Genomic DNA, 26,359 nt, shown 5'->3' on the forward strand with positions numbered 1-26,359 from the left:
ATCAAGCCTGGCCATTGCAGTGGGAATGGAGCTGTCTGCTTCCTGCAGAAATCAGCTAAATGCATGAGCACATTTACCTAGCAAACAGCTGATAGGCAAATGGACCCTTGTCAATCTATTGTTGATGTCCTATCCTGCTGATAGGCCATCAATCGTTTACAACTGGACAACCCCTTTAACTGATTATTGATTGCTCTTGGCTCCACTGCTTTAGGCAAGCCATACAGCCATTAATGATTAACAGTCACTTAACATTCAATTAACCTTTTACAGACCCCTCCCCATTTTAGATTTCTGAGAATCATGTATTTCCCTACTGCCCCCGCAGCTGAATGACTCAGTAGCTTTTGTTTTAGTTGCGAAAAGACCAGAATGAGAGGAGACATTTAAAATCTGAAAATTAATAAAAATTAGTTATTGTAAGCATCCAGTTCATTAATAATAATCTTTATTTGTATACAAGGGAGGTGATGTATGGTGGCGCAGTGGGTGAGGGTGATGAGTTTGAATTTTGTTCTGTAATAGATAGGCAGCCAGTGCTGCGATTGGCATAGTGCCAAGGCATCTGAGAAGAGGCTAGATAGGTAAATGAGTCTTACTGCCGCATTTAGTATGGATTGGAGAGGGGAGAGTCTGGTGCGGGAAATGCCGATGAGCAGCAAGTTGCAGTAGTTGAGTTGGGAATGGATGAGGGCGACAATGAGTATCTTTAGCATGTCCGTGGTGAGAAACGACCGGATTTTAGCAATATTCCTGAGGTGTAGGTGTCATGCTCGGGCCAGAGATTGGATGGGAGTAGTGAAGGAGAGGTCAGAATCCAGTGTAACCCCAAGACAGCGGGTATGCTGTATGGGGGTTATGATGGTGCCAGATACTGATATGGAGATGTTGGGGGGATGTCAGCTGGAAGGTGGAAAGTCGAGAAGGTCAGTTTTTGAAAGGTTATGTTTGAGAAAGAGGGAGGACATAGTATTGGAGACAGCGGACAGACAGTCGGTGATATTTTGGAGGAATGATGTTGAGATGTCACAGGAAGAGGTGTATACCTGGGTGTCGTCAGCATAGAGATAGTATTGGATGCCAAATTTGCAGATGGTTTGTCCGATTGCGGCTGTGTAGATAGAGAAGGGGAGGGGACCGAGAACCGAGACCTGGGGGACCTCAACAGCAAGTGGAAGTGGAGAGGAGGTACAGCCAGTGAAGGAGGCACTGAATGAGCGATTAGAAAGATAGGAGAACCAGGAAAGAGCAGTTTCCTTAAGGTTGATAGAGAAAAGCATAGCGAGGGGGAAGTCATGGTCAACAGTATCAAACGCAGTGGAGAGGTCAAGGGGGATTAGTTGGGAGTAGTCGCCCCTCGACTTTGCCATCATCAGGTCGTCACATACTTTTGTGAGGGCTATTTCGCTTGAGTGTATGGGACGGAAGCCGGACTGGAGTGAGTCGAGGAGAGAGTTATCAAAAAGAAAGCGTTTGAGATGGGAATAAACCAGGCCTTCTATTAGTTTGGAGCTGAAGGGGAGGTTTGAGATGGGGATATGATGGAGTGTTTGAATGAGGAGAGGAAAATGTCAGAGGTCAGGGAGAGGTTGAAGATGGTGTTGAGGTGTGTAAGGTGTGTTGGTGAGGTGTGTAATGACAGCTGGAGAAAAGGACTTGAGGTGTGAGGGAACAGGTGGCACACGTGGTGGGGTGAACAGTGGAAAGTAGTATGGAGAATTCTTCCTCAGTTGTTGGTTCTAGTATAGATAGTGAGTGCTGAAGAAAGCGGGATCAGGGCTAGCCGTGCAGTTTCTGGAGATCTCTTTTCAGATTTTTTAGATTTTTAGATTTCTTTGAAATGTTGTTGTCCAGCGCTGAGTTCCATTGCGGGGGCCAGTTCTTTGGAGCTGAGTAGGGAGTGGAATATGTTGAAAAGTCATTTGGGTTTAAGGGTTAATGAGGAGATGAGGTAGGTGAAATAAGTTTGTTTGGCATGTGGAGGCTGAGGTTGTAGGTTTTGAGCATAAATTTGAAGTGGAAGAAGTCTGCGGGTTACTTTGATTTTCTCTACAGTCGTTCAGCACACCTAGATGAAGTGCATTTGGGGCGTGAGCCATGGTTGCCGTGGTCTGTGCTTCATAGCTCAGGTTACGGGGGGGTGCCACTTCATCAAGGATGCATCTGAGGGTGGTGAAGTAGTGTTCGGTAGCCAGGTTGGGGCATTAGAGAAGAGAGATGGGGGACAGGGAGGACTGTAAGGTCACGGCGAACTGTTGGATGACAGTCTGGAGGTTCCTAGAGGTGCGATAGATGGGAGGATCAGGGGAGTTGCTAGGGTGCCTGATGGAGAAAGAGAGGAGGTTATGATCCTAGAGTGGGAGTTTGCGAAGTAGGAGGCAGAACAGAGGTGGAGGAAAATTAGGTTGAGAGTGAGGGAGGCTGAGAGTTGTGATAGGCTGAGGGAGGAGGTGAGCGGTAAAAGCTGGGAGGCAGATGGGGAGACAGGTTCATTAATGGGGACGTTGAAGTCAACGAGGATCAGGGTTGGGATTTCACAGGATAAGAAGTGGAGAAGCCAGGCGGCGAAGTGATCTAGGAACATGCGGCTGGGATCCAGGGATCGTTAGATAGCTGTGACACGTAGGAACAGGTGGTGGGGACAGGGGAAGGTTGCGCGTTTGGGCTACAAGTAGGGTTTGGGGGGTATCTTGATATGATTGGGGGGTGTCTTGGTAGGGAGCAGTACATGATGGGCCTGAGTTGGGGGAGATGTCCCCAGGAGATAGAAGTAATAGGGTAGCAAGGGTGAGCAGGTAATTGGGGGATTTATGAGGGTGGCTATGATACCTCTTGGGGGTGTGAGGCGAATGGAGGCATTTGAGGAAGGTGAAGAGTGCGTGTGAGCTGTGCATGGGTTAGGAGAGAAGGGAGGTGCGGGAACCATACTGAAATGGAGCATGCTGTGATTTGTTTTCCGGACCAAAAGGTACGCAAAACAAAACCGCATGCTTTATTTCCAGTGTGGACGCCCATGCTTCCCTATGGCCTGTGGACATTGGGCCTCAATAGGACTCAGGATTCTTTCTCTGACATACTGCTATCACAGCCAATGACAGAAAATGTTTGTCACAGCTAATGGGACGGCATCTAAGAAACACCATCACAGCATGTGCAGTAGCAGAAAAGTGACAGAAAAAAGACTACAAATATTGCAGAAACCCCCTGGAAATGTGCTGCACAAAAATGTCAGTGTTATGTTCCCATATGTACACCAAATGCACCTAACATTTGAAAAAGTTTGGAAGGCCATTAGTAAAATATAGACAATATGCCACAATTGCCTGCATAGAAATGTGATTGTCATGTTTCCATATATTTACCAAATCCTAGGCAATATTCTGAACATATAGGAATGATGTGGTTGGAAAGAATAGAGATTAGGAGCTAAATTTCAGATTGAATATTTCAATTTGGTAATTTGGGGAACATTGGAAATAAAAATTACATATGCTGTCAGATAGCAGGCTGACCATAAAATTCAATTATGTAGCATTACATCACTAAGTATTGTCCGCCAAAAATAATTAAAATAACGATGATTAATTTACTGTCAAAGTACTGGAACAGTGTAAATAAAATGAAACAAACCAATATATGAAGAATTGACTAAATGTAAATTATTACTTTTGTAAAGTCTCTTTCCTTATCATATATTACAGATTAAAGCCAGCTCCACACGGACGGATTTATATTACGGAATCTATAGCGGATGTCTGCCTCCGGATTCTGCAGCAAATACCGCCCATAGCATGCTATGAAAAAAACCCATTTTCCTCTACCCGAGTGGAAATCATTTGCGTTTTTGCGCTCGTGTAGGAAAAATCACAGTATGCTCTATTTCTGTGCAGATTTCGCATGGCCGGAATGGTCGCGGATTTCATCTCATCCCTAGCGAAGACATGGGAAAAGCAGGGATTTGCAAAAAAAATAAACTGTATTGCGCTTGTTCAACGGCTCGCTGTGCAGACCATCCGCAGTACAGTAAAAAGAAGAAATGACAGGTGCGTACAGATGCCAGCTGGGTACAGGGTTCCCTCAAGCGGAATCCGACCCGGCCATGTGCAGCCGGCCTAAGATGTCCTGCGCTAGGTAAAGACGCTAAAAGAAAAACCCTTATTCACTCCCAAAGGGATTTTACTTTTCAGATGGAAAGTCCATCTAGCTTCTTCCTTTAATAATTTGTTATTTACCTAAATTTCCTTTACGTGGACCCAAACCGATCTGTGAGATGCCACAAAATTCTTGGCATGCCTGTTCCTACAATTGATCATTGCTTTGATTGTATTGTTTTTTCCGTCTCTGGGATTTTGAAAGGCTGTTGTTTTCAGAAGTGTAGGGCAATTACTGCAAGGATAGCATCTCACTATAGATCTTCTAGCTGTGAGGGGTCAATCAGTGAAGGGGGAAGAGTAATGGCTGTGAACTAACATGTCTGTGATGTTGCGACCACGACGAAAAGTGATACTAAGATTGATTGTGATAATGTCTGAGACTTCTTGATCGGATTGAAGGATAGGCCAATATTTTTGAAGGATCCTATATATGTGACCAGTGTACCTCTCATAGGTACCGATGCATCTTATCATATTCTTCTCTTACATCGTACTTGGATTGTTAATCTTTGAATTCAAGAGGGTATTACGGTCGATTTTCTTGGCTTTATTAAAAGCTTTGTGTAAGTGGGTAGAAGGATGCCTTCTCACACTCAGATTTAAATGATTCAGGGTCTGAGCAACTTCTTTTTGCCCTTAGATATTGTCCATCGGGAATATTCTTCTTTAGTGCTGGTGGATGCCAACTCTGCCAATGTAAAAAATTATTTGTGGCAATTTCCTTGTGAAAAATATCTGTCTAAATCCTACCTTCATTATCCAGCATAATGTTAAGATCAAGGAATTGGATCACAGATTCACGATAATGGTAGGGGAATTTCATCCCTATATCGTTGGTATTAAATAATTCAACAAACTGCACAAATAAATCACTATCACCTTTCCAGTATGTCGTCTATTTACCGACCCCAGAAAAGGACACGGTCAGAAGGAATCCCAGGCTCATTAGTGAAAACAACTGGGAATTCCCACCACCCCAAATAAAGATTAGCAGAACTAGGTGCACGGGGCGTACCCATTGCTAAACCGCGTGACTGAAGATAAAAGGTGCCATCAAATAAAAAATAATAGTCATGCAAGATGAATGAAAGTGGCTCCAAAATAAATGTATTATGTGACTTAAATTGATTTCCTCTGGTTCGTAGAAAGTATTCAACGGCCTTGAGACCCCAATCGTGACGAATGTTCGTGTAGAGACTCTCAACGTCTGTTGTGGCCAATAACATTCCATCAGTGACAACAATATCCTGAATCCTCCTGATCGTGTCCTTTATATCTTGTAAATATGATGGAAGGACATCACGAAAGGTCATAGAACGGTATCTATATATGTGCTTGCATGTGACATGAGGTTGTCGTTGCCAGAAATTATAGGTCGTCCTGGAAGAGGAAGCACTTTTTTATTCAACTTGGGTAAGGCATAAAGAGTGCCAATGGTAGGAGTAGAATTAAAGATGAATTTGAATTCATCTTGGGACAAGAGTTCATTCTTCTTGGCCTTAACTAAAAGATGGTGGAATTTTATAACAAATTCCGTAGTTAGGTTATATTTTAATATCTGATTATTTTGACTGCTTTTCCCGTGAGGCCGTACCATCCATTGCTCATATGTATGTTCTACTTACTGTATATAACAAGATACAATCCAAATCTCTACAAAAGCATCTGTAATTACCAATCAAAGAGTAATAATAAAACATATGAAAATAAGGAAATTTTGACATAAAAATTAAAACTAAGATTAACATTTATTGATCACCAACTGCCTTTTAGTTGGTATCAACACATGGCCCTAGTAATGGTGTTTATTTCTCAAGAATGTTCCATGTTTTTTTGTAGGTCATTGGTTGCGCAATCCCTACTGCGGCCAAAAGTCACCGTGTAGCCCTAGCCTAATTGTTAACGAAATTTACAGTGTAAATCTGAGTTGCTTTATCTCCAGAGTCAGGCAGAATCATAGTTTAGAACTCATTTTTTTATTCTTAAAGCAAACTCTTGCCCATTACTCAGTAACGGCAGTACTACATCCGTGTATTGCTCCAATCAAGCTTATTAAACCCTGAAATAAAAGGTTTTGTAGACATATATATGATGGAAGATGAAGCTGAGAGAGCTGTTTGCTCAGGAAGACGGAACATATTGTGAAAACAAATCTAGATAACAGTATTGGCAAACACACAAATCAAACCTGGAGACGTAACTACTGTAGATTATCATGTCGCCAATCAATCCTGTAAAAGAGAGGGAAACAGATGTTTCTGTGCCAATATGGAAAGCGGATGATCAACACTATAAAGTAATGCATGAGGGATCAAGGAGAATTCATTGAGACCTTAACTCCTTAGTGACCAAGCCTGTTTGCGTCTTATTGACGGAGCCACATTTTGGAAATCTGACATGTTTTTTTAACATAGAATAACTCTGTAAAGGTTTTGCATATCCAAGTGATTCTAACATTGTTTTTTCGCCACATGTTGTACTTCATTTAGGTGATAAAAATAGACTAATAGAATTTGTGTATATTTATTAAAAGTGCCAAAACTGGGAAAATTTTGGAAAAAATATTTTTTCACATTTTCTACTGTAATATCTCAAATATGTGCAAACATACTGTACAAATTTTTGTTAAGATATATATTTCCATTTGCTTACTTTATTCTGGAAGCACATTGGTAAAACTTTTCAAATTTAACATTACTACTTATCAACATTTTGAGGAACACTTTGTTTTCCTACACCAAGCCAAGATTGCAAAGGCTCATAGGTGTCAGAATGATAAATACCCCCACAAATGACCCCAGTTTAAAAACTACACTCCTTAATGTATTCACTGAGGGGTATCATGAATCTTTTGACCGCACAGTTTTTTTTCAGGAATTAATGCAATTTAGAAGAGAAAAAATAAAATTTCATATTTTTGCAAATATGTCATTTTAAAGACATATTTTTTCTCTATAATGCACAGGAAAATGAGGATTTACACCCCAAAATGGATACCCCTGTTTGTCCTGTGTTCAGAAACATACCCGTTGTGGCCCTTATCTTATGTCCATATGCACAATGGAAAGGAGCAGCCGGTGGCTTTCAGATCAGTCATTTTGCTTGAAGGTGTTTTAGGCCGCATTGCCCACTTGTAGAGCCCTTGAGTGGCCAAAACGACAGAGAGAACCCCCACTAATGACCCCAAATGAACATTACGATTTTCATTTTTTGGCAACCGTGTCATTTTTAAAAAAGTTTTTTTTGTACAGCATACACATGAATGAAGACTTGCACCCCAAATTGGATAGCCCCATTTGTCCCGTGTTCAGAAAGATACCGGTTGTGGACCTAATCTTATATTTGGCTGCACAAAGGGGCTCAAATGGAAAGGAGCATTGAAGTTCAACTGTTTTTAACTTTTCGTGATCGGCGATCATGTGACTGGGGACCGCTCACTGTGGCCCTCGGTCACTGCTCCAGGCTCTCGGCTACCTTTAGTAGCCAGGAGCAAGGAGATTTTAAATTTCCCGGGCACTTCTTAGCTTCTACGCTTGCGCATGTGCAGAAGTTGGGGAAAGGTCCACGGATAAAAATCCTGTTAGGGTACATCACCAGAGGCCTTAGGTAAGTACTTTGACCTCCCCTCATGGATCGGATCCGTGATGGAAAGTGAAATTTTTACTTTTTCTTACTTTTACGTGATCACTATTATCCATTGGATAGCGGCGATCACGATAAAAGGGAACGCATACTGCCGCACCCCGTAAGATCTCCAGGCTCTTGGCTATGTTTGGTAGCCAGGAGCAGGGAGATTTTAAATTACCCTGGGCAATCTGCGGCCTTTGCGCATATGTCTGCCATTTTGACGACAGGTGTGTGCGCAGAAGCCGGGGTAAGGTTCGCAGATAAATCCGGGGACCTTGGGTACATAATTTCATCCTCCCTCATGGATATGATCCATAAAAGGAGATGAAACTTTAACTTTTTAAACTTTCTTTTTCTTTTTTTTTTTTACATTTTTTTGTTAGTTTACGTGATCACTGTTATCCATTGGATAACAATGATCATGTGACCGAGAACCGCATACAGCGGTCCCCGGCGACATCTCTCTGCTACAGGCTGCATATGCTGGCCGGGAGCAGAGGGAGTTTAAATCTTCCGGTGGCGCAAGCCCTTCTGTGCCCATGCGTAGAAGTGATGTAAGGTCCTGGAAGGACCATAACGCCGCGGGACATTGCGAAGGATGGGGGTGAGTATTTTCACTTCCCCTCATGGATTTGATCCATTAGGGGAGGTGAAACTTTAACTTTATTTTACTTTTTAGAACTTTTACGTGATCGCCGCTATCCATTGGATTCCGGCGATCACGGGCTTGAGGATTGGTTACCGTGGTCCCTGGTGATATCTCCTGCTTCCCGGCTACCTTCAGTAGCTGAGAAGCAGGAAATTTCAAATGTCCCACGATGATCCTGTCTTCTGCACATGCATTGACATTTTTTTTTTTGCATACATGCGCAGAAGACTACTGAAGGTCCTTTTCAGACCAGATTATTGCCGAGGGTGTGGGTGAATAGTTTCAGTGCCCCTCATGGATGTGATCTGTGAGGGGAGCTGAAACTCCAACTTTTTATCACTTTTAATGTACTTAAATGTGATCGGCGCTATTGCCTAGCACAAATCACATGATCGGGGGAGGGGGGATTCCCGTGGCCCCCCATGACAGCTTCAGGTTGTCGGCTACCTCCAGGAGCCGATAGCATAGAGCTGTCACTTCCTCAGCCCACAGGGTAGGCTTCTTTCACATGACTGCATATCGGCCGGCCGTTTTCACGGCTGTGATCTGATGCATTGGATTCCAATGCATCAGATCACATGGGCGTATTTCTGAGACGTAAAAATGCCCAGCCAAGCCAATATAGCGCTGGGCGTTTTTACGTCAGGCCCAAAAGATAGTCCTGGAACTATCTTTTGGGCCAGAATACGTCGACCGCTGCATGAGCTCCTATGGGAGCCCATGGCAGCGGCTGTAGGTGGGAGGGAGTTTAGCAGCGTGGCTGCTAAGCTCCATCCCTCTGTTCTCCTACCCCCTGTGCAGGCTCACCTCTCATTCCTCCCTGCTCGTTCTGTGCAATGTGCGGGGCAGAGCTAAGCAACGGTCCATAGCCATTGATGGCTATGGACAAGGGGGAGGGTGTGGGCAGAGCTAAGCGCCCGTTCTTTCCCCGCTCCTTGTCCATAGCCATCAATGGGAGGAGGCGGGGTGGACCAGCGCTTAACTCCACCGCTGTCTCGCCCCTCTTCCAATGCACAGAACGAGCTGCTTGAACGAGAGGTGAGCCTGCGATGGGGAAGAAGGGGAAATGGGCGATGGCCATATGAACCATATGAGCCATATGAACGGGCGAACAAACGTTTGATTTGTGCGCCCGTTCACCAGATTTTTCACTTCCAACGTAGCGTATATTGGCCGGCTGTGAAAACGGCCGTCCGATATGCGCGCGTGGGAAAGAAGTTGTAGCATGTTTTTACATCCCTGAGGATTAAAGGCCACAAACTCAGGACGTAAAAAGGCAATGGGGCCGTCACTAAGGGGTTTGGAAGCTGGACTAAATAGCACCAGAAAGAACCTGATTGACTAACTGAGCTGATATCATCCCTATCAGCCCAAAAGCAAAACCAGCAGAAGGGATGATTAGCCCTCGACCTACCTCCAGGGTCAAGTGAAATGTGCATGTGTGGTTAGGTGCATCATGAACTTGAGACTCACAGTGCAGTTAACACTATGATATATAGTATCAGAAAGACGGAATGCAATACTACACCTTCCCGGACAGACGTTAATACTACACTTTATTTTTCAAAAGTAGTTGTACAACCATTGCCACAGATATCACCATCACCATATATTACACTGTCAATTTAAAGGTATAAAGGAGCTAAAAAGTGTAGGTCAAAAGTCACATATAGACCAAACTTCTGCTCCCTTGATCCATTCCATGGTCCCATTGTAAATATTGAAAAAAATAGCTGAGCATGCTGGTAAAATGACAGAAACCGGACAGAACCCACTATAGTCATTGGGCTGCATCACTGTAGGATATCACGCGATATCGCTGCGTTTTTTTCACGCAATTGTCAATGCGACTTTCTAATGTTAAAAACACATTGCAAGTTTGTGCTTTGCAATTTTCGTGCGATGTGTTTTTACCATTAGAAAGTCCCATTGACAATCGCGTGAAAAAATGCAGCGATATCGTGTGAAAAAAACGCGCAAGAAAAACGCAAGTGGGTGTCCACCCTTACAGATGTATTTGACTCACAGAGAATTGCCTAGATACAGAGTCCCCTAAACTGTTGTAAATCGTAAGTGGCCAAACACATGAGAACAAGGGCAAGTTCCGACAAAACGTAATGTGCAACAGAAAAACCTACTGCGGATTGACCACGGAATTTAGAGCTATTCTCATCAAAATCTGCATGTATGAAATGTGGACTTTGCTTCAGAGTGTAACCTAGTCATTGAAAGAAGTGAAATCCACAGTGATCATTCACAACATAAATTCACAAGCTACAAATGTTACTCACACCACCAGTACATTTTCATGCAGGTTTTTCCCACAACTTGTTGATGACATTTCCTAAAGTCTCGTCCAATTTGCTGCTTACTGATTTTCCGACCGCAAAAAAATCAAGGCAGAAAATCTGCAACGTATCCCTCTGTCTGAACATACCCTAAGGGTTCCGATCCTTGGGCGTAGCGATATCCCGTGCGGGGGGAGCCGCTGCCAGGGAGAAGGGGAGAGCTGACAGCTCTCCACGCTGAGCCTATCTGACCATGGAGAATCGCAGCAAATCACAGCACGCTGCGATTTAAATCCCGTGAGCGGAGAATAGCTATGATTTGACTTTACTATATGTAGAGAGGAAATCTCCCCTAGATCCATTTGCGTAGCTATTGGGGGTGGAGAGATAGTAGTTGCACCCAGGTCCTGATGTCTGAGGAGGCCAAAACCCCACTTTAAGGCCGCTTTCACGCAGCTGCAAAAATTGTGCAAGATTTGTGTGTTGTGAGCAAAACAAATCTCACAAGAATATGAACCGCATTCTTTTGAATCATACTTGAGAGATATATATTTACACTTATGCTTTCATATACGCATCACAGTGCAGGAAAAAATTGTGACATTTCCTATCTTTGGGCGTTCCCTCGGAACACATCGCCCATTGTTTTCAGTGAGAGAGGAAAACACGTGCGATGCAAGGTTTCCCATTGAAAACAATGGGAAACACTTGTTGCTCCTCAGGATTGCAACTTCCCAGAAGTGATGGGAGGTGTGTTCTACAGAAATTTCACAGCCTGATATTGTGGTCGGCCGTGTGTAGGATGCCTAAGGCCGGCATCACCCAAGCGTAAGCATATTTATGCGCATGCTATTCATATTTGCGGAACAGATGTTGCTTTTTTCCCCTGTTTTTAACGCAGAAGGCAAAAAATATTCACTGCTGCTCCTAGCCATTGAAATGTGTTCAAGAGGTGTTCTTTTCCTGTACAATGGCACAGCGTATTACGCATCTCATAGCATGTTGTACACGCATTTGTGCATCCGCATTGATTTCTATGCGGACGTTTGGTGCTGGAAATGTGCAGGAAAATATGCAGCATTTTTTTTGTGTGACCGAAATGCGCAGGAAAAAAACATATGTGAACGAATCATTTGAAATCAATGAATTCTATTCCCTGCACATTGTGTACAAATTTTGCGTGCGCGCAATATGCCCGTTCGTGTGAAGCCGCCTAGCACGTAATAAGACACCAGTATTATAAGTGGCAGATAATAAATGGAGGACCCTGTTACAGATTTTGAATTGGCCCCTAGAAACTTCAAAATGGGATGGATTCAGATGAACGTGGTTTTTCGCTTATACAGCCGTGATAATCACAGCCGTGTAACGGGACAAAGCGAAACACTGATCTCAATAGGAGTTCAGTGGTTTCTTTTTTTATTAGCTCTTTTCTCGGCTGTGAATTATATGGCCAAGAAAAGATATAACCTGCCCTATCTCTCCCGCAGGTGGTGAATACTACTAGTGGGAAAGACAGGGCAAGTCCTTTCTTCCTGTGTTTCTTTTCAAACTTTTGCGCTATTGCGCGAAGTTTGAAAAACCGGTGAAGAACTTTCCCTCATTCCGGAGTAATGTAGTTCCACCTATGCTCATCTGAATCCACCCTTTCCCTGCTGTCCTTCTCCATACATACTGCACCTGACAGCCTGTTCAGTCCTGTACTCAGGAACCGCATGACCTCTGTGCACTGCCGTACAGTCTCTGTGCTCCTGTGCCTGTGCCCATACGCTGACTGCAAAATATTTGCCAACATGTACGGAAAATAATCTAGATGCAACATAAACAAAAGCCCTTCAATCCACTATCAATTGGCCAATCTGATCATGAACTTTTGACCGTTGACAAATTCAGCACAGCAGATGATAATTTCCACAAACAGAATCAACTATTTTGGTTAAGATTCCGATACCCACAGTTCTTACCTTTCACTTAAAGGGGTTGTCCCGCGAAAGCAAGTGGCGGTATACACTTCTGTATGGCCATATTAATGCACTTTGTAATGTACATTGTGCATTAATTATGAGCCATACAGAAGTTATTCACTTACCTGTTCCGTTCCTAGCGTCCTCGTCTCCATGGTGCCGTCTAATTTTCAGCGTCTAATCGCCGGATTAGACGCGCTTGCGCAGTCCGGTCTTCTTCTTTTCTGAATGGGGCCGCTCGTGCCGGAGAGCGGCTCCTCGTAACTCTGCCCCGTCACGTGCCGATTCCAGCCAATCAGGAGGCTGGAATCGGCAATGGACCGCACAGAAGCCCTGCGGTCCACCGAGGGTGAAGATCCCGGTGGCCATCTTCACCAGGTAAGTAAGAAGTCACCGGAGCGCGGGGATTCAGGTAAGCACTATCCGGTTTTCTTTTTTAACCCCTGCATCGGGTTTGTCTCGCGCCGAACGGGGGGGCTATTGAAAAAAAAAAAAAACCGTTTCGGCGCGGGACAACCCCTTTAATCATTCTACATCATCTCCTGTAACAGAAATTTCCTCTTCCTTTACAGTAAGTGAATGGAGGAGACTTATTAAAAAGGTTGTCCAAATTATTTTTTTTAATTATAGTTTGAGACAGGGGGGCTTCAAATTGTATTTTACTTATATACTTACTGTGGTGCCAAAGCACCAAGTCGGCGCTCCAGCACCATGGTATGTGACCTATCACATCACCCAGTCTTTTGCCCCATGATGTCCCATAATCAGGTCACATGGGCTTCTAATGTAGAAGCCTCAGCCCTTTTACAGAATGTCACTAATGATATCTGTGTCAAGGACTCTATTGGCTGCATCAGTCACATTTGACCATGTGACTGCTGCAGAGAGAGTAAGCAGACTTACCGGAGGACTGGAGCAGCAGTGGGACAACAGAGCATCAGTGCAGAGGTAAGTATTTTTTATAGAAAAATGTTATCTCCCCACTGCCACCAATATATGAGCTTTTTGGAAAACCTACTTAAGAGTGGTGTTTCAGGAGTCAGTCTTAGGTCTCTTTCACATGGGCGACAGTGATATCACAGCAAAAAAATCACAGCGATATCGATCTGTGTTCTATGCGATAGCACTGCGTTTTCTCGTGGCGATATCACGATATCATCAAAGGCGCACAACTTTGTAGCGCTCTTTTACTGGGAGTTTTTTTGGGGGGAAGGCTTGAAATATAAGCCCTACTCCAAAAATAAGCCCTAGCTGCATCGAAAGAAACTAAAAACAAAATACATTACCTAACAAGTACTGTCGGCTCTGTCACGCTTCTCCTGTGCACCTCCGGCACATTTTTTTTGTAGTTTACAGCAAGCGTTTCCTGGTTTAGAGGTTCAAATTTTCTGCCTCCAGGAAGCGCTGGCTGTGATTGGCTGAGCCGTGGGGCTCGAAAACCAATCAGAGCCAGCTCTTGATGAATCAATCACTGCCATCACATTGACTGGCTGAGATTAGTTCATTGAGTGCTGCAGTGATTGGCTGAGCCGCTGCGCTTGAGAACCAATCACAGCCAGCGCTTCCTAGAGGTGGGGAATTTGAACCTCCAAACCAGGAAGCGCTGAATGAAAACTACAAGCAAGTCTGACGGAGGTGCAGAGGAGACACACGGCGGAGCCGACAGCGCATATTAGTTAATGTATTGTGTTTTGGGTTATTTTTGGATGCAGATAGGGCTTATTTTAGGGCTTCTACAGTAGGATTTCCTACTGTAAAAGTTGAACCGCACAAAAACAGTTTTCGTGCAATGCAACAGAAAGGAAGGCTCCATAGGGAGACATGGTCTACAAACAAAGCAAATCGCAGCAATATTCAGCAACCCGCAATTTTTTTTTCTCGCAATGTAGCAGCCTACAAAACATTGCTAATGTGAAGGAACCCATAGGAAAGCATGGGCTTTACATACATGTGATTTGTAGCACTATGGCATCGCGAGAAAATCGCGCAATTTTGTAGCCCGTGTGAAACCAGTCTTAATCTGAAGTGTGTTGTACCGTAATAAAATGTGGTAAATTATTTAAGATGTGCACGTCTCTTAATAAGTTTGACCCATCTTAGACTATCCTAAAGGCAAAAATATGACATCTACAACTGTGATCGGAAGGCATAGATTTGTACTGTTTTTTGTGTCATTTTATGGCTTAAACCTTAAAGGGTTTATCCTTGAAAGAGGTCATCAATATCAGATTGGTGGAGGACCGACTCACGGCAACCCTACCCCAGTCATCTTCTTCATTGTATAGTGAATAGGACTAAGCTGCAAAAAATGCCATATGACCAATGAACAGGATGTCACAGGCCTAGGAAGCTCAAACAGCTGAGCAACAGGGTTACCGGTAGGCATTCGTCTACTGCTATGACATTGAGGATGTAGTCTACAGATCAGACATTAATATTTAAGTCCAGGAAAAACCCTTTAAGAAATTTGTCAGACCACGATTGACCACACCGCCTCCACTAAATCCCACACATTTTTCTCAAGTAGCAAAAAGAAACAAAAGTTTCAAATTATAGAGCAAATATGGCATGCATCATAATTTACAACTTTTTAATGACATAAAAGTTGTGTACATCACTTGATACATTCATTACCCCCAATTACCACAGCTCATAGGCATCAAAAGTTCTCCTGCATGTTGTATAACTAATAGAGATGAGCGAGCGTACTCGGAAAAGCACTACTCGCTCGAGTAATTTGCTTTATCCGAGTATCGCTGTGCTCGTCCCTGAAGATTCGGGTGCTGGCACGGAGCGGGGAGCTGCAGGGGAGAGCGGGGAGGAACGGAGGGGAGATCTTTCTCTCCCTCTCTCCCGCCCGCTCTCCCCTGCTCCCCGCTGCGACTCACCTGTCAGCCGCAGCGGCACCCGAATCTTCAGGGACGAGCACAGTGATACTCGGATAAAGCAAATTACTCGAGCGAGTAGTGCTTTTCCGAGTACGCTCGCTCATCTCTAATAACTAACTTTTCACTAGTTTTCATAGTAAACTGTACTCATAAGGCTGGGTTCACACCAGCATTTTTGGTTGTTTGTCCTTGTCAGAAAAGCTAAACAACTGAAAACACTAAATGCCAGATCAGCGCTGGGTAATGGGCCCTTCAAAGCTTCGGGCATGCCCTCCGGCATTATCCTGAGCAAAACAGCGCAGCATGCTGCACTACTTTTTTTGACATTTTGTGCTGGACCTGCAGTAGAGGCCCTAAGAGGAGCCTCTAGCACACATATGGACAAGGCCTTACTGTATACATTACAGGACATGACTATAATAAAACAGAGCTGGTTGCTTGTGCATAAAGTTATATACTGTTCAAAAATGCTGATATCTGGGTCGGTGTCTCTTCTTTACTAATATAATGACATGTATTTATGCAGCGAATTGTCTTCATCCGTATGGCAGCGTATCATTAAATCTAGCTGTGGTAAATCTACAGCATTCACCATGGCACGACAGACACAGTATTATGTCAGCGCACCACCAGGGCACCAAGCGTTCACACAAATGCCAGAAGCACACACACAATGCACACTGAACACCAAAGGTAGGACTGCATACTGGTCTCATGGGCAGACATAACATATCTCTACTTTAACAGGACAACCACCACGATATGGACGACCCTGTGCTGGAACCTAGGGACCTACCTATCCCTGGATGATAAACAATCGACAGCAGGACAGGACGTAGCTCACACCAATTCACAGAACAGGACTGTTCACACCTGCTGTCTGGAAACCTACACAAGCACTGAACATGTTGCTGTTCACACCAACACCCCAGGAACTTGCACACAAGATAGAACAGGACTGTTCATACACCTTGTCTGGCACCTGCACAGACCCAATGAACACAACACTGCTCACATATATGTCTGGCCACTTGCACAGACACGCACAACGCATCATGCATAAAAGCAAAACCCTAGGGTGACAGAGAAATCCAACACAGAAATCCCACTCAGAGCTCATATGCATACAGATAAACCATTGCTAGTGCAAGTGTCCTCACACCAAGGTGAAGGAGTCAGACACCGTACTGACAAAACAGGCTGTCAAGGAAAAAGGGAGAGGGGGTCTGCATATGATGCTGACAGGGACTACAGGTGTCCAGACAGTCCTCAGGGAAAATGAGAGACACTACAAACTGGACACGCATAATACCACACACGGAGTGGGATTAACACGGAGTGCATAAACAGGATAAAATTACCATCATTCTCTGACAAGAGAAGCTGTTATTTATGTACAACAGACCAGGGGGATTGGCTGGCTGGAAAATACCACACCCAACCAGCTCAATTAACCCCCACCTGTAAAGGTGTGCTCATGGAACCCCAGGTCCCAGCTGCACAACCTAACACACAGGCTGACAGTTGTAGTTCTACCTCCGCGAGAGAGTCGCCACCGCTGTGGAAAAATACACAGCATACTACAGTATGAAGTGGATGACAGATAAAAGAAATATCATCCATTCAATTGGAAAACATCTGCAGTGTAAATTGACCAGCAATGTGCTCCATGGTGCATTTTTCTACACAGCATGCTCAAGGTAAGAGTGGTTACACATCTGCGTTTGAATCTTCCAGTTGGTTGTTCCACCGCAGATCCATCAGAAAATACCAGAAGAAAAAGCACGGCATGCATTGCTTTTTTCCCACCTAAAATCCGGGCAGCTGGGCAGAAAGCAAACAGACCCCATTGTAGTCATTGGCTTCCGTTCGGCGCTGTTCCATTCTGTCCTAAGAAGGAGACATCCGAACTGAGTCAGAAAGTGGAATCCCAAGCATAGATGTGAAACCACCCTATGGTATTTTTTATTTCAGATGTTTTTCCACAGATTTCTGTATAGCAAAAAATGCGGTGTGTGTTAAAAGCCACCATAAAAGTGTCAAAAAAACATCATTAAAGCATGTGTGACAGAAGCCCAAATCAGAGATTCACGTAAGATTCTAAATGTTTTAGTTAAGGAAAAACCAGACTATAAAACTTATCACAAGCATAACAATAAATGACGCTTTAGGAGTCAAAATCATTGCAATTTACATACCTGTTGGCTGCAGCAATCTGACTATTCCAGCTTGTTCTCATAACTGGCAGTGCGAAGTTATAAAGCTCTCTGAATTAGTACATACATGTGTTTGGTTAGCTGCTACTGCCCAATATTGCCTTGTGTGTATAAGACGTGTAGGAGGAGCAGTGCTTGCATGCAGCTAACAGGAGAGGGACATGATCAGTACAGGATGCCCTGATAAGCAATCTCTGAATCTCACATGTCTATTGGTGAACCTTCAGCAATCATTACATATTTTCATGAACTTTTCATTTATCACCCAATCTCTAGGACTTAATACACACACAGTACCTTAAAGGGGTTGTCCCGTGAAAGCAAGTGGGGTTCAGAACTTCTGTATGGCCATATTAATGCACTTTGTAATGTACATCGTGCATTAATTATGAGCCATACAGAAGTTATTCACTTACCTGTTCCGTTGCTAGCGTCCCCGTCGCCATGGATCCGTCTAATTTCAGCGTCTAATCGCCCGATTAGACGCGCTTGCGCAGTCCGGTCTTCTCCCTGGTGAATGGGGCCGCTCGTGCCGGAGAGCTGGTCCTCGTAGCTCCGCCCCGTCACGTGTGCCGATTCCAGCCAATCAGGAGGCTGGAATCGGCAATGGACCGCACAGAGCCCACGGTGCACCATGGGAGAAGACCCGCGGTGCATCGTGGGTGAAGATCCCGGCGGCCATCTTAGTAAGGTAAGGAAGAAGTCGCCGCAGCGCGGGGATTCGGGTAAGTACTAAACGTTTTTTTTTTTAACACATGCATTGGGTTTGTCTCGCGCCAAACGGGGGGCCTATTGAAAAAAAAAAAAACGTTTCGGCGCGGGACAACCCCTTTAAGGGATATTGCACATGGCAAACCCTGTATGCTGATGTATGAAGGCTTGTAACTCCATTTGATGCATGCTGGCGACCTACGGTGATTTGTTCAGAGATTTATTAGGAATGTATGGAATATGAAGAAATCAGACAGGAAAGTGCAGTATGGGCTTCATATTGAAGGAGTTTTCTGGAACTTTACTATTGATTACTTACGCTCAGGATAGGTCATCAATAGTTTATCTTTGAGAGTCCACTGCTCAAGAACTCTGTGGATCAGTGGTTTGCCGGGTGTGCTATCGGTGTGGACAGAGCCAGAAGCAGACAGCTCTTATAGGTCCTCAGAACGTGTATGCAGGTTGCAGAGAGGCTTCTGCTCACTATGCATCACTTCTTTCTCCATCCCTTTCCCCACTCTCCATTCACTCTCCATCCCTTGGCCTACTCTCCATCAACTCTCCATCCTTTGGCCCATTCTCCATCCACTCTCCATCCCTTGGCTCAATCTCCATCCCTTGGCCCATTCTCCATCCCCTGGCACACTTAGGAGGAGGTCCAGGCAAACTCAAGCTGACTTACTGAGCAGACTCTTCATTCTTTGTACTCTTTTCTCACTCTCTAGTTGGAGATCACCTGAACACCATTTTGCTGTGGGCATCATCTGCCATCATGTCGTCATTGGCAGCAGTGTCTTGTCAGGAAGGGAGGTAGATTCTTCTCCTCCCATGCGCACAGTGTCTTTTGCTGGGGCACTAGTATGCGTATGTTATTTGTGGCTGTCTGACGCTCACCATGGCCGCAGCAATTACCCTCTTCTCTCTCCCCAGCTAGGGATACCTTAAGGCCCCACAGTAGCTACTGCAAATCCTTGTCACTGGAGTGAAGATTATCGGTGAGGCCATTCACATAAACGAAAGCAAAGTGGCCATGTCCTGAGCAGCAGCGCTGCTCTTTTTCACAAGGTAGCCATTCCTATCCCGTATGGTCACCCATTCTTGAAATTAGTGATGAGCATACAATTTATTAAGTTTATGCTTGTAATTATTATAATCAATTTCCCTTTCATGAAAATGAGTGATAGCTTGTCACATTGCAGCTATGATTTGACATGGTGAAATTAAAAGTGACATTGCATACAAAATCAAATCCTGTTCCACGGATGTGGGAAAATGAAGAACAAGCTGCTCGTAGGACATAGTAGTTCACATTCTAGTCAAGGTGATATTATTACCTGCATAAAAAAACACATGTGGAACCAAGAGGCAAATTCCCCCATTATCTACATAGCACTAGTTGACTTCTTAGTAAATACCCAAATCTTTACCAAATAAATAAGTCACAAAGGGTTCAGGTTCTGAAACTTTTTTACGTATTTGAAAAGCAAAAAAGTACACGAGAATCATTATCCCTTGACATATTTATACATATATACTCCAATAGTCTTATATCCCATTACTGTATATTCAAGAACAGTGCTGGCCTTAGATTAGATTTCACCCCTTGCAGAATTTTTTTGTTCACCCCCAGTCATAAAAAAAAAAAGTGATATATTACACTGATAGGCAGTCTGCCAAAATAGCTCAGAGAATAAATACTGTAGAAAAAACATACTCATGGCATAAATACATCGTAAGAGTACAGTGCCAAAATAGTGCATGGCGATTGGCGGCATACAGCCAAACGCATGTCATTGTGTACTTACTGCCTGATCACATGCGTCTCTCCTCATGCGTCTGGCTGTGAAATATGGACGTCTGAGCCCGACCTTATTGTTTTGGAGCAATTATCCTTGTGCAATGTGGTCTGTACCAATTTGTCCACTAACCTTCGCACTCCACCTGCCTTTTTACGGGGAAGGATGGGGCAGAAAGCTCCCACTGAGCAGCCTATGTTGTATCTGTGCCCCACTACTTGTTTCCCCCTTTTCCATCCCTGCCCGTCCGCAATGTGTTTCAGCGCCATACTGGCATCTTCATCTGGTCTTCATCTAAAATAATTGAATGGGTCAGATGGAAGTGCTGACATCTCCTCTATTCTTGATTCTTGAAGAAACAAGCCCATAACATAAATACAGCCCCAGATCCAAACCTATAACATAAATACAGCGCTAGAACCAAGCTCATAACATAAATACAGCACAAACCAACATCAGTACATAGATATAATACCAGAACCAAGCTCATAACCTAAATACAGCACAAACAAACCTCAGTACATAGATATAATACCAGAACCAAGCTCATAACCTAAATACAGCACTAGAACCAAGCTCATAACATAAATACAGTAGCAGAAATAAGCAATTGCATTATAGAGGCATCAATGAGATCACAGCAGTACTTTAGAACATCAGAGATGAGAAGACAGAGCCAAGAGAAGGATAATTCATGTAGCTCTACAAAAAGCACAAAGGAAGATCTGGCCAATTGCTCCTAGCCTACATTCACATTGATGGGCCCCCCTCTACAAGCTGGTGGCCGGCGCCCTGTGTGACCACACGAGTCACATGTAGCTAAGACTGGCCATGTTCAATAATACTATTTGAGAAAACACTAAAGGAATATCAATGTGAGTGTAATCTGTACACCATATCTATGGAATATAGTAAAATTAAATGCATACACTAAATGTTTTCGGTGTTTGTTCCTTATGGGCTGATTTAATTGCTTTACAAAGTCAACGGGCTCAGCACTTACCTTCTATCGCTCGCTAAGCATGGTTCCTCTTGAATGAGTCAACGGTGTCTAGCAAGAAAAATAAGTATGTTTGTTTCTGCATGAAATAGGAGAAGTATCATTGTTTAAGCAGTGTCCAGTTTCTACTGTTACACAATGCACCATCTATTTCTGCTTTTGTTCACAGTGATGTTGTCATACTAATATTTTGCATTTTGTATTTATTAATAATTAACTGGCATTGTGCTATTTATTAATGAAGCCGGCAATAGTCTGTGTTTGACTACAATATGGAAATATCTACATGTAGTGACCCAGTACATCATCCTGGTCCCCCCCATAAATGTCATACATGTTTGTCCTGTGTTGATGCATTGTGCAAAGCTGTCCTGTCATTTCCAGTATGTATGTTGCACAGCTGCAGCGCTAGAAGGGTTAATGTTCAATAAAATCCAAAGCCTGCATGTAAATGTATCAAGTCTGTCCAGGTACATGGGGACACCTTTAGTCCTCATGTATTGAAGCATGGAGGAGAAGGAGAGATTTCCCGTACCAAGTATGATTGGATGTTAATGGAGTGAGCCCCAGAGAGAGAGAGAGCGATTGTAAGTAACTACTTCTTCTCAAGGCCAGGCAGAGTGCCTCATTGTCCAATTTTCCTACGCGGCCATCTGGAGCCTGGATCACTGTGTAGAGGTACAGCCTTTAATTGTCACACCCACGCGTCTTCCAGACTGGGTGGAGGTACTGCAAGATAATAATCACTGTTCACACACGTGCATCTTTGAGCTTGTGAGAGCTGTGTGGAGATACTACATTCTCAAGACTATTCTTTTACCTGCACTGTGAAGTCTGTAAGTGAACTGCCTTGTAGTAATTGTTTTAAGTTTCCAAGTAAACTTTGCCGAGCTCTAACCATTTCTAGAGACCCGTGGTACTAAGAACTGTCTGTGACTGAGTTTATTATCCGCCGAGGGTCATACCGGTGTGTGAAGGAACGGTAGCGTCACCCGTGACAACTACAACCCCTGTTATACTGTTGAATGGGCATTCCCTATCCTAGGGGTGTCCCACGTGGCCTGCAGTGTTACTCTGACCTTGGCTGCGTGTTTCCCTTCGGTAAGGAGTCTGCTAAGTGCCACCGTGACATGTCAGCACTATACCTTCCCAGCTCTCCACACATTTCAGGTGTCCGGGATCTCCCTATGGGACGCCGCATGTGCAAATGTCTACATAACAAACTAATGTTCTTTTCATTGATACAGTTTTGCATTTTGGGCCATATCACCCATTCTAGCAATATTGTGAAATGTCAATTGCATAGAAGAAACATTGTAATTGAATGGTGGACAACAAACTATGGAACCTATAGAACCAGAAAAAAGCACAGGAAACTTCAAAGGGTTGTCTCATCACAATTATACCATTATTACACTTTAGTGACCAAGCCTGCTTGCGCCTTAATGACTAGGCCAAATTTTGTAAATTTGACATGTGTCACGCTAACATAGAATAACTCTGTAAAGGTTTTGCATATCCAAGTAATTCTGCTATTGATTTTTTTTTGACACATATTGTGCGTCATTTAGGGAGTAAAAATAGACTGATACAATTTGTGTATATTTATTAAAAGCGCCAAAATAGGGAAACTTTTGAAAAAATTGTCATTTTTTTCACACTTTCAACTGTAATATGTCAAGTATGTGCAAAAATAATGTACACATTTTTTATGTGTTACATATTTCCATCTGTTTACTTTATTTTGAAAGCACATTTGATAAACTTTAGTTTTTTAACCATTTAGGAGACGTACAAATTTAACGTTACTTATCAACATTTTGAGGAACATTTTGTTTTCCTACACCAAGCCAAGATTGCAAAGGTGTATAGGTGTCAAAATGATAGATACCCCCTAGAGATGAGCGAGCGTACTCGCTAAGGCAAACTACGCGAGCGAGTAGTGCCTTATGCGAGTACCTGCCCGCTCGTCTCTAAAGATTCAGGTTCCGGCGGGGGAGAGCGGTGAGTTGCGGGAGTGAGCAGGGAGGAGCGGGGGGGGGGGGGAGAGAGTGAGAGAGAGATCTCTCACTCGCTCATCTCTAATACCCCCACAAATGACCCCATTTTTAAAAATACAATTTCATTTAAAAAAACAATTAACTCATTTACACATCTCAGCTGCACATCTCAAAAAACTTGGGACAGGGTGGTGTCTACCATTGTTTAGAATCCCCTCTACTTTTTACAACAGTCTGTAATCGTCTGGGAACTGAGGAGACCAAATGCTGGAGTTTTGGGAGAAGAATGTTGTCCCATTCTTGTCTGATGTGGGATTCTAGCTGCTCAACAGTCCTGGGTCTTCTATGCTGAATTTTCTGTTTTATGATGCGCCAAATATTTTCTATTGGTGAAAGGTCTGGACTGCAAGCAGCCAGTTCAGCACCTGGACTCTTCATCTGCAAAGCCATGCTGTTGTGATGGCTGCAGTATGTGGCTTAGCATTGTATTGCTAAAAATGCAAGTCCTTCCTTGAAAGAGACATCTGGATGGTAGCATATGCTGTTTTAAAACCTATATATAGTGCTCAGCACTGATAGTGCCTTTCAAGATGTGTAAACTGCCCATGCCATAGGCACTAATGCAACCACATACTATCAGTGATGCAGGCTTCTGAACTGTGTGCTGATAACAAGCTGAATGGTTACTCTCCTCTTGAGTCCGCAGGACACGGTGTCTGTGGTTTCCAAAAATAATTTCTAATTTTGATTCATCTGACCACAGAACAGTTTTCCATGATGCCTCAGTCCATTTTAAATGAGTTTTGTCCCAGACAAAATGCTAGCATTTCTGGAAGGTGCTGATATATGGCTTCTTCTTTGCATGATACAGCCTTAATTTGCATTTGTGAATTGCACAGTGAGCTGTGTTCACAGATAATAGAGATGAGCGAGCACCAAAATGCTCGAGTGCTCGTTGCTCGAGTCAAGCTTTCCGCGATGCTCGAGGGTTCGTTTCGAGTAACGAACCCCATTGAAGTCAATGGGCGACTTGAGCATTTTTGTATATCGCCGATGCTCGCTAAGGTTTTCATTTGTGCAAATCTTCAAAACCTACGAAAGTGATGGGAACGACACAGATACGGATAGGGCAGGCGAGGGGCAACATGCAGGGCTGCATCTCAGGTTCCCAGGTCCCACTATTAAGCCACAATAGCGGCAAGAGTGAGCCCCGCCCTAACAATTTTTACTTCGGACAAACCCTCATTAGCAAGGCATACCTTAGCTAAGCACCATACTACCTCCAACCAAGCACAATCACTGCCTGCGGGACACACCGCTGCCTCTTCTCCTGGGTTACATGCTGCCCAACCCCCCACCCACCCACCCGCACGACCCTGCGTCCGCAGCGCACACAAAAGTGTCCCTATGCAGCCTTCAGCTGCCCTCATGCCACACGCTGGCCTCATAGCCACACCACCCTCATGTCTATTTATAAGTGCGTCTGCCATGAGGAGGAACCGGAGGCACACACTGCAGAGGGTTGGCACGGCTAGGCAGCGACCCTCTTTAAAAAGGGGCAGGGCGAAAGCCCACAATGTTGTAGAGAATCGAAGAGAAATTGACGTTCGATCTTCATTCCAACCCTGTGCCACCTCCGTCAGGAGATGCAAACGTGGGCATGAGTTACATAGCAATGGGGAATCCATGTGGCCACACAGTATTCATTTTGTTTAGGTGTCGCATAGCTCAATCGACACTGCAAGGGGAAAGCCATCTGCACTCTGCCCCCTAGCAAAGTCAGTCAGTATCTTTGTGCCAGACAGGTCAAACACCGCGATGGGAACTAAGTGTGCACCAACAGCATAGGTGGGTCCTAGGCAACCCAAGACATGAACAATAAATAAATCAGAGCGGCCAAACATGGCAGACTTGCACCACGCGACGATGACATAGGCCTCGGCCCACAGCTTCAGCAATTGTAGGCAGGAAGCGGACTTTCACTGCACCCAGGACATACGCCTCTGCACAAACCCTCAGTAATCGCGGGCCTACAGCGGACTCCAATGTTAGCTTAGCTGTGAACAGCTAATTAGCGCTGTATTGCTCCTCTAGTTTGTCCCAATGCAGTGCCCCGGATAGCTGAGCTAACGTGAGATAAAGTACAGGTTGGCTTCGGCCCACACTCCATGCCCTTGTCAGTCTGGCCTTTTTTCATAGTCAGAGGCAGGTACAACTCTGCTCTGGGAAGTCTGTGTGGACCCACAGCATGGGTGGGTCCCAGGAAGCCACCGACGGTACATTAATAAATCCCATTGCAGTGCCCTGCACAGCTGAGCTAACGTCAGATAGAATATAGGTGGGCTTCGGCCCACACTGCATGCCCCTGTCAGACTGGGGTTTTTTAATTAATAGTCACAGGCAGGTACAACTCCACTCAGGGAAGCCTGTGTGGAGTGGACCCACAGCATGGGTGGCTCCCTGGAACCCACCGGCGGTACATAAATACATCCCACTGCAGTGCCCTGCACAGCTAAGCTAACGTCAGATAAAATACAGGTGGGCTTCGGCCCACACTGCATGCCCCAATTAGACTGGGGTTTTGTAATTAATAGTCACAGGCAGGTACAACTCCACTCAGGGAAGTCTGTGTGAACCCACAGCATGGGTGGGTCCCAGGAAGCCACAGACGGTACATTAATAAATCCCATTGCAGTGCCCCGCACAGCAGAGCTAACGTCAGATAAAATACAGGTAGGCTTCGGCCCACACTGCATACCCTAGTCAGACTGGGGTTTTTTATAAATAGGCACAGGCAGGTACAACTCCGCAATGGGAATTCCGTGTGCTCCCACAGCATGGGTGGGTCCCAGGAAGCCTCCAACCGTTCATAAATAAATCCCATTGCAGTGCCCTGGACAGCTTTGGCCCACACTGCATGCCCCAGTCACACTGTTGTTTGTTTTTTTTTATTAATAGTCACAGGCAGGTACAACTCAGCTATGGGAATTCTGTGTGCACCCACAGCACGGGCGGCTCCCTGGAACCCACCGACGGTACATTACTGTATCCCAATACATGATGCGC

At 44.3% G+C, this 26,359-nt stretch overlaps 1 protein-coding gene across 3 annotated transcripts in view; it reads right to left on the minus strand.

Annotated features, from left to right (window-relative positions):
- The window catches only part of LOC136623227 (odorant receptor 131-2-like), a 40,967-nt gene extending 19,647 nt beyond the window's left edge, over positions 1–21,320 (minus strand). Inside the window, exon 1 of one of the 3 annotated variants that reach the window (XM_066598159.1) lies at positions 21,297–21,320. The gene's annotated coding sequence lies outside the window, so the exon portion shown is untranslated. Of the gene's footprint in view, positions 1–17,379; positions 17,438–17,768; positions 17,829–21,296 lie in introns of those variants that run through there. The other 2 variants (XM_066598160.1, XM_066598158.1) reach the window with 2 other exon arrangements.
- Positions 21,321–26,359: the final 5,039 nt, after the last annotated feature.

This window comes from Eleutherodactylus coqui, chromosome 1 (assembly GCF_035609145.1).
Source record: "Eleutherodactylus coqui strain aEleCoq1 chromosome 1, aEleCoq1.hap1, whole genome shotgun sequence".
Taxonomy (NCBI): Eukaryota; Metazoa; Chordata; class Amphibia; order Anura; family Eleutherodactylidae; genus Eleutherodactylus; species Eleutherodactylus coqui.